This window comes from Ruditapes philippinarum, unplaced genomic scaffold, assembly GCF_026571515.1.
Source record: "Ruditapes philippinarum isolate M1 unplaced genomic scaffold, ASM2657151v2 ctg8644_1_1_1_1, whole genome shotgun sequence".
Taxonomy (NCBI): Eukaryota; Metazoa; Mollusca; class Bivalvia; order Venerida; family Veneridae; genus Ruditapes; species Ruditapes philippinarum.
Window position 1 is genome coordinate 46,762 of NW_026854353.1, and position 9,009 is coordinate 55,770.

At 36.1% G+C, this 9,009-nt stretch overlaps 1 long non-coding RNA gene across 1 annotated transcript; it reads right to left on the bottom strand.

The window, feature by feature from the left end:
• Positions 1-928: 928 nt before the first annotated feature.
• Positions 929-7,437, bottom strand: LOC132739905 (uncharacterized). Its single transcript, XR_009627072.1, has 3 exons — positions 6,532-7,437; positions 2,441-2,529; positions 929-1,287 (listed from the first exon to the last, which is right to left on the bottom strand). It is a non-coding gene; the product is annotated as an uncharacterized LOC132739905 (long non-coding RNA).
• Between the last annotated feature and the right edge of the window lie 1,572 nt (positions 7,438-9,009).

Consider the following 9,009-nt stretch of genomic DNA (forward strand, 5'->3'; position numbering starts at 1 on the left):
TGTGCTAATTATCAGATGTCGGATTAATACAAAGATTAGTAACAGCATGGCTGTAATTGAATTGCCTGAATCGTTTTTCTTTTCACATACATTCCAATATCATTCCTAATTTATTTCAATATTCAGTAAATCAGTAAGTCACCAACTGTATAGCAATAAAAACGATCATATAGTTATCAAAATTCATTGTCACTTAATCATTTACGGACCAATTTGGAAAAATAAGAGATTTGTTCATAGGGTGAATAACACTATATTCCAAACATTTGAAAAATATATCTTTTTATTCTGCATGGAGAACAGTACGACAAAAATGTATGCACATCACGATATTACAGCGATTAAAAAATTACAAAATGCTACACTCCATACAATTAAAGCTGTGGTTAGAGATATGAATATAATGCACACAGAACTTTAATCACAAGAAATATTACGTCACACATATTGACGGACAGAATTTAACAATTATCAGTAGATAGTTTGTAGAACATGATAATTATCTGAACTTTTTCCAATAATAAGCAGTTAATATTTATTATGGTCACAGATTTTTGCATATCAATTAAACAGGGAAAAGATTATTGTAGATTTACACAGATAACCATCATAAATAATAAAAGATATCCAGGACATGTATGCTGTCTATTTAGTGTTGTTTAAGACATCGGACAATGGGACATGAAGCCCCATGTAACTCCTATATTCTTCATTTTAGCGCCTTTTTCAGTCAAACAAGCGGGTACTTTTCTTAACCTTTGTTCCTGGCAAGTTACAGCAGTACTTAACATATAATAGTCTCTAGGCCTCACTACAAAAGCATCTCCTGGGGATTAAATAAAAGACCTTGAAGTGACTAGCAGGAAGATAATATAAAATCATTTTATGTGGACAGCTCATCACAAGATCACTGTGTGACGGTTAGCAACCTTATTTGAAAGATCACCTATTCTAAAAACATAAAATAACTAATTGTAATGCAATCATGACATGGAAATCTTCATAACAGAAGTTATCCTGGGATATCTGCATTTGCAGTCTGTGATCCAAATCAGACAAAGAACAGTGATGGTACACTTGTATTACTGTCTGAGAGTGAGACAGTTCTAGTTATTACCTCTGAATTGATATAACTGTTATTGTTACTGTCGCTGTCACAGACGTTAGGTTCATAATGAACGGCTTTGTTTTAGGGGTCTTCTTTATCAAGGTTATTATTTATGTGACTGGGTTTTGGTTTGTGATCTTCAAGGACAGCCTTGTAGACTGCATCACGAACATCTGGATCTTAAAATTTATTAAAAAAAATAAAAAAAGAAGACTATCTCAATGAGATGGTTTTAAAGGGATACTCAGGCAAATATATAACAAAAAATTAAATTTAAAAAATATACTTAAATCACTCTAAAACGAAGTTTTGAAAAGTGATGAAGATCTCAGCATGTTTTTTTTCTGTATATATACTATTTAATGTGAGTTTAAAACGTAAATAAGTGTACATATGTTGAACGAAATGAAGACGCTGACAGACCTTACGAGTAGTTTTAAAACAAGTCATTTGACAATAACAAACCCTAAAAGTTAATAAAAGTATTGTGGATATTGTTAGATTAAAACAAGTCTAATTAAATCACTCATTTGACAGGTTATTTTACGTTTTAATAGTTATAATGTGATAATTATGGTGAAATCTAAATGCTCTAACCTGACCCGCGTGGGTCAGGTTAGGAAAACAACATTTTTTTATATGGATAAATCTTTTTCCCCTAGACTGCTTAGTTTATTCATTTCGATAACATTTATCGAAAATATGAAAGAAAATTTAAGTCGAAAATACGTATAAAGATTTTGTCTCTGTCTCCCTTTAAAGCTAAATGCATTATAAGTGAGAAACACTATGATCTACATTACAGTGATTTTTTTTCCAATTTTCAAAACAACCTGTGGCTTTCTAAGGGGAAATTAATCACGATACATTTGAAAAGGGGGAAATCTGAAATTTAAATAAAACAAATGAGAAACGATTTCTACCAACGTATTTTATAAAATTTTCACTTTAAATTCAATTTAACATGGTACATAGAAGAAGCTATCTTTTGGGACAGTTTTCTGTCTTTCAGCCGAATTTATCAACTAAGCATAAATATGTTAGTCAGCTACTGTCAAGTCATAGTGTGCACAGGGCATTTCAGGGGGTAAATATAGTATTTTTAGGGGAAAATATAAATATTTTGGGCTAGAGGACACAGCCTTTATTCATCTGTAAAATATAGTTAAAAATCACTGCATTACCAATACATAATGAGGTTAAATGCAAAAACTTCAGGAACAAAGGTTGCTTTTATTGTATGTGCAAAGTTACATATTTCTTGTATGTGGTACTATTTTAGTGCATTGAACCAAAAATTCTTAAAAACAATAAAAAGCAAACAGACCATACCACAGTCTGGGGATTTCAGCATCTCTTCCAACTGCTTTGTTATTTTATACGTAGAAGATTTACCCTGTATGATGAAGACATAATCAACTCTGAAATGAAGATGAAAAAGTGCTATTACTTCTGATGCCATTGAATGCAGCAGAGTAATGATGTTAAAGTATGAAACAAACAAAGCATCTAGGTTTATTTTCATTTTGACAAGCATAAGTTGATGCTCAGTTTCGCCGTGGTCTCTGCTCTGCATAGATAAATGCCAAAACAATACCATATGATCACTGCAAATCACATACAGTCTTTGCGAAAGTGCCAGTCCAGCCAGTCATGTCTGGTAAAAATCCCTCCGGTCTGGCACTGATATCAAGTTGCTGGTCTGTTTGACTGGCAGTTATTTTTCAGTGGCTAAATATGTTTCTTTTTCGGTCTGAGAGATTTTATTTCGGTCTGGCAGAAAAATATTATCACCAGTCCAGATGGCTGACAATTCTTTATCCTTTTCACGAAGACTGCACGTCACATGATCTGTCACTTAATTAACTGAACATAATTTCGCTAACGACTACATGTCACTCCACTCACGGCCTGCAACAAATTATAAGTTTTCTATTAACTTTGTTCCGGGATCAGGTTACAAATTTTAATCATCCATAACATTAACTATTATGTTTCACAGAGACTTGTTAAGGTGAGCTAAAAATTAGAGCTTTTAAGAGTGACTTAAGTTTTCAAGCATGAACATCTTCTCAGCAATGCAAATACAAAATGCTCAATAATGATAGCGCATGTCAAAAAACAACAATCAGAATGTAAAAACTAACATGTAATTCGATTTTTTTAAATCACCAACTACAGTGGAACCCCTCTTAACTGCCCCCTCCAAACCGGCCAAAGGTTCTGGTTCAAAAAGTTTCACTATATTATAATTCACCCCTCCAAATCGAGAACCCCTGAATTAAGGATACTGGACAACTTGAAACTAAGAGTTTTTTCCACATAAATCTACCCCTTTAAACAGGCCATATCATTAATTCTTGTGAAGAAAATGCACACATCGTGCATTGTTGCACACAAAGAAGATGACACTTGTAATTTTCACACTTTCAGTAATTGAAAGTGAACTGTTAGATAGGGAAATTGAAACTGTTTTAAGAAAACCAGTCTCTATCATTTATGTTTAAACTATTGTTTATGATAAAAAAAAATTTGTTGCCTTAACAGATAAAACATATTATATATAATAAGGTCTGGTCCCGAGGTCATCCGGTTTGGAAAGGTTCCACTGTATCCTTCTATATATACAGAAGTGTTTTTTTATAGTATATATTGGATTTTTTTAAATCCTTCATTTTTTGTTTTGAAATTTTTCGGGTTCCTGTGATTTTTTCCATTAAATCATCTGATCATAATCCAACCAAAAATGTGAATATTACGACGAACATCGCTGAAAAGAAGCAAAGTATACAGTAAAACCCTGTCTTAACTTTAATACAACGTTAATTTTGTTGTATGAAGCTTCTTGTTCAATAAGTGATGAAAACTTACAGAACACCAACTTTCTGCTCGTCTGAAGTCGCCATCTTGGAAACTGCAGTAACCCACGTGTGCCGTGGGATTAAGAAAGAGTTGAGTTCAAAGGTTAAATTTTGTCACAAGGGTTCTTACACATTGCGTTCGGTTCGAACTCGGGTTAGAAGTGATGTCGCCCATTAACTTTACTATGCATTTAAACACTATTCAATAATTGTTATGTAGCAATTAAATGCTAAAGAAAAATATTTACAGTAATTGTCTTACAACAATACCGGACTTAAACTTACATCAAATAAGGGAAAACAGGGAAAGACATTTTTTGTTCCAAATATTTACGGGAATACTTGCTGTGTCAAAAATATAAAAAGCGTAAGGAAAACCTACTCGTAAAAATACAAGGGTCCCTCTAAAGGAAAACCTCAACCGTTATAAAACCAATCCGGTACAATACTCTTTGTTCGTAATTTTCTTGCACCCCAATATTTGCCATTCCTATTTTATTTGTGAAAATCCAATTAAATTTGAAATACATGTATGAAAGTAGTGTGAAGAAATTTTAATCTTCTAGTGCACCTGTGTTAGCAAATGAATTGCCAGATACAAATAAAAGTATAGATCGGTGGACACTTTAGGAAATTGTAAATGAAAACCTTATATATCACAAATGTTGAATTTAACAATGCTGTCTTTTAATTTCGGTTTTCAGTTGATCATAACTTTCATCTTCTTGTAAATCTTCCAGCTTTTATTTCTGTAAACAATGACTTGGGATTTACATTGATAGCAACTGGAGCACAGTAATGAGCCTTGCTTCCTACAGTAAAAATAATGGAATCGGGTTTCTTTATTATGTCTTGCAGCAGGAGGTTTGGGGTTCTTTTACAATTTGTTCATGGGCAGTTTCTTTGAAAAACTTGATGGTTGCACAGTTTTGTCAGCAATGACAGCTTCAAAAAATTTCTTTTTAGTCCCCTACCGGTTTAACCGGAGGGGACTTTAGGTTTACCCTCCGTCCGTCTGTCCGTCTGTCTGTCCGTCTGTCTGTCAGTCTGTCAGTCCGTCCGTCCACAAAACTGGATCCCGCGATAACGCAAAAAGTACTGAAAATATTTTTATGAAACTTGATATATGGATAGATGGCAGTATGGAGATTATGCACGTCTTTTTTTTTTCTTCCTATGTTGAAAATTTTGGTTGCTATGGCAACAAATAGTCTGAAAATATGGCAAATTTAACACATAAACTGGATCCAGTGATAACTCAAAAAGTACTGAAAATATTTTTATGAAACTTGAAATATGGGTAGATGGCAGCCTGAGATTATGCACATCTTTTTCTTTTCTTCCTATGTTGAAAATTCTGGTTGCTATGGCAACAAATAGCCTGAATTTCAAGATTTCTGATTTTAATTTTTCAGCTTTTTCACTATATGTTCTTTATTTCTTAAGGTGTTTACTTCAAACTTTAAATATAAGTTTCTGGTCATCAACCACATCATATGTGACAAGGTTTATAACTCTAGCACAAAAAATATCAGTATTACCGCCCTTGAACTTAGATTTTTTAGGGGAAAAAATGTTGTCTTTTTTAAATAACTTCTTTATTTCCTAATGTATCTACTTCAAACTTCATATATATGTTTCTTATTATCACTCGACATTTTTGAGAAGGTTAAATACTCTAGCAAGACTATTTCCAGAATTATGTCCCCCTTGAAACTTAGATTTTTTTTTCGAGAAACTGGTATTTTCACTTCAACTTCTTCATTCCTTATAGGATTTACTTTAAAATCCCACATCGTAATAATATGACAAGGTTGTATAAACATAATTTCCTTACTAAGCATGGAAACTTAACACATTACTGTGATATAGACAAACTTATTTTATTATGTTTTGTGGTTGATATTTTCAAATACAGACTTCATCCTCAAAGTCATTATAAATGGCAATACACAGGAGTGTATGACAATTAAAGAACTTTTTGAGGGACCGGTAGGGGACTACTGTATTGCCCGCAATACTATCAAATGCTTGTTGTTACTGGTCTCCTGGCAGTTTTTGTGCATTCAATAACTTTCATTTCAACTGTTACATTTGAGTTATCTGGTAGCTCAAGAGCTTCTTTCAATATTTAACATCCTATAAAGCAAGCATTACACTTAATATGAGAAATTAAAATACTCATATTTAAAAAATATTGAATTTGGCAAATAACACAGCTATAAAATAATATATTTGCATTCTTTAATAATTTCTTAATGTACAGCATTTATTTTAATTTATATTTCTAATTTCTTTGCAAAAGCTCTATATCAAATATATATGACTTTGAAAAATATCAAATTCCTTTTTCGATTATTATGGAAAGATTTCAGTAAAGAAATCAGTTCTCTTTTGATATTATTTATTTATTATTCTATCATACAATGGAATAATGATTTTACGTTTTAATCATTTTATTAATTATATTATCTTACGTTAATTTTCAGGAATAACACAGCCAGATTACAGAATGATTGTACGTGCTGTTATTGAGGTCGAGTGGAGCTGTTAAGCACTTACCCACAAGCTGTGTGAATCTTCGTACAATGGCAACCGGCCAGTGAACTCTGAGTCGTTGCTGTAGGTGGATATGCCTTGAGTCTGATCAACGTACGATCTAGATGCAAGAAGAAACGAGCATGGAACTGAACTGCTTCGCATGCAATGCCGCTAATTCCTGTCTTATTTCCGGTGCCGTACCGTACCGTACTACATTCCTTCCCATTCTATAGAACAAGGCCTAGGTTTGAATACTTCCAGTTTTTAGGGCAGACTAACGCTGCTCAAAGTCATCAAGTTGAGGTATCATTTTTCCTTTTAGTCTATAATAATGACAATAAATGCTCCGCTTACGCTGAGCAACTTCCTTAAATTCACATGTCGGACAAACAAAGCTCCGCTAACGCTTAACTTTTCTGTAACCTTATCCTGTAGAAAGTACAAATCCTGACCATTGCGAGTAGTCAGCCTCATTGTTTCCGGTAATGAAGTACCTCTGTGTTTGCTGACCACATCACCAATGTCTCCCAGAAAATTGGGTGTACTTGCTTTGGCTGCATTCTTTTTGAAGTAAGCGGCATCTGTTTCCAGCAGAAGTCTGTTGTCAGGGACCCTTTGGAGGGCAGCAACCTGATACTTGTCGAAATGTGTTACTCTGTCGCTAAATCCAAAGTAACAGTTAGGGAATGCCTCTAACTAGCCAACGACCTGTTCCACAGTTCCCCCAAAAGAGTGTAGGTGGATCTTCTGCGTAGGGGCTGTATTAGCCTTCATAATTTGAAGACATTTGGCGCTTACCTCCCCAGCATGTTGGTCTGTTCAATCCCGCATATGTAGAATAGCTGGGCGAACCGGCATGCTAAATTGAAGTAAACGCACCATGGTCTTCTCCTGCAGATCCCAAGACATTTCTGGCTCCGTCCTGTCAAGCCCTATCTCTCCAAGTGCAACAACATTGCAGGACATAAGGAAGTTAATAGTTTCTGATAGGGAGAATCAGAGAGGAGATGGCATTTCTTTGGATGAACTCCCACGGCAGAACCAAACCCTTTTTCACTTGGCAGCGTTTCTCCGGGTCACAGAAGACCATTACTTCACGGATGTTGTTGGAAGAACTCCAACATTTTCAATTTTGCCGTGTTGGGCTTTCTTTAGGGATTCTGTATACATCTATTTTAACAGCACTAACAAGACTCTCCAGTGAAACAACAATGCTTCACAGTTGATTGGCACTAACGAAAACCTCCTAGACTGTCTCCACCGTTGCCTTCTGCAGGCTTTCTCTAGCCATTTAAAATCTGTATCCGGTACAAATGTGTCCACTGACATGGCTCTTTGACTGTCCACCCACCTTAACATATCACTAAAGGTAGCCTTCTCTCCCAGAACCTTGCATTTCAGAAACATCAGCAACTCCATCCTCTTGTTGTGAAAGGAGCTATCAGCTAATGCATTCTCCTGGAAAGGCTTTGGAAGATGCTTCTCCATAGCGTTGCGTCTTATGTTGCGAAACATACACTTGCAGTTTGCAATTACACAACTCTTCAAGCGCACTTTTCCACGACTTGCCTCTTGTGGGGGACAAGATCCTTTTTTTTGTCTTTTCCTGTCCAAAGTAGCCCTCAGATTTGATTGTGCCATTAGAGACCGAGATAGTTCTCTGTCAACTCTGTCAACCAGTGGTGGCATTTCTACAGGCAGACCCCTAGGAGACCGTAAATCCCTGTCCCCAGGAGCCTGGAAGTTGGACTCGTCAATGACCTCCCTGAGGTTGTCAATAACTTCCTCTGTGTGAGCAGTGGACCGGGCATCTGCATTCCTGTCCTCGGGCTCCTCGTCCGATATTATTATCGGCTCAGGCACTGTTAACAGTGCATATGGCTCTTCCTGCTTGACTGTCACTGTCAAACCGGGTTCCGTTGTGGGCTCCTGTTTGACAGTGACCACCTCCTCATGCAATATAATATATGATAAACAAGATCAACAAGGAAAGGCGGCGTTCAATGAACGCAACCCCCACATGACCCAAGACTTGTAATGACGGGTCTGTACCCAAGCGTACATCTTTAGTCATTGTGCAAGAGGGGATGGCATGTGTTTGCTGTCGGCGAGTTGGTGGGCGGTAATCAATATTCTCCTTCATCCACTTGTCACTCTGATGAAGAGAAACACACGCCCTGAACTCCTTCATCCACCCGATCTTCTTCTTTTGCTTAGCTAACTTATATTGGCCAAGAAGAGTCTGTTCGATCTTGTCGTTTTGTTTAGCCGACAGAAACGTGTGAAGACGCGTAACCAATTCCCTTGGGGAAGCCCATAGTCTACCTTGGTCGTTCCAGGTCAAGACTTCTTCCAGGGGCGTCTGGAGTTTCACAAGATTTGGTGGCTGATGAAACTGTTTCCATGGTCTGCGCGGACTTCTCCTTGGCGAGTCTGAACTCGAAGACGTCGGTGTTTGTGAACCCTCCGCCATTTTCTGAAAACTAAAGACTAAGATAA